The following is a 242-nucleotide window of genomic DNA, read 5'->3' on the forward strand; positions in this document are numbered from 1 at the left end:
GAGACCCAGGCCCTGCGGCAGTCAGCTTTGCTGCGGATTGAAAGGGGGGCCCACCGAGGGTTTGGGTGCCCCCTGGGGGCCCCCGAGAGGGCCATTCTTGCTGCAGCAGATGCAGCAGAAGCATTTCGAACTGCTGCAGCAGCAGCAGCTGTTGCTGCTGCTGCCAGCACAGCAAGGCCTGCAGCAACGGCACCACCGGCTGCTGCTGCTGCTGCCGCCACGCCAAGGCCTGCTGCAGCAGC

Source organism: Eimeria tenella, genomic scaffold (genome assembly GCF_000499545.2).
Source record: "Eimeria tenella Houghton genomic scaffold, Eth_scaff2885, whole genome shotgun sequence".
NCBI classification, from domain to species: Eukaryota; Apicomplexa; class Conoidasida; order Eucoccidiorida; family Eimeriidae; genus Eimeria; species Eimeria tenella.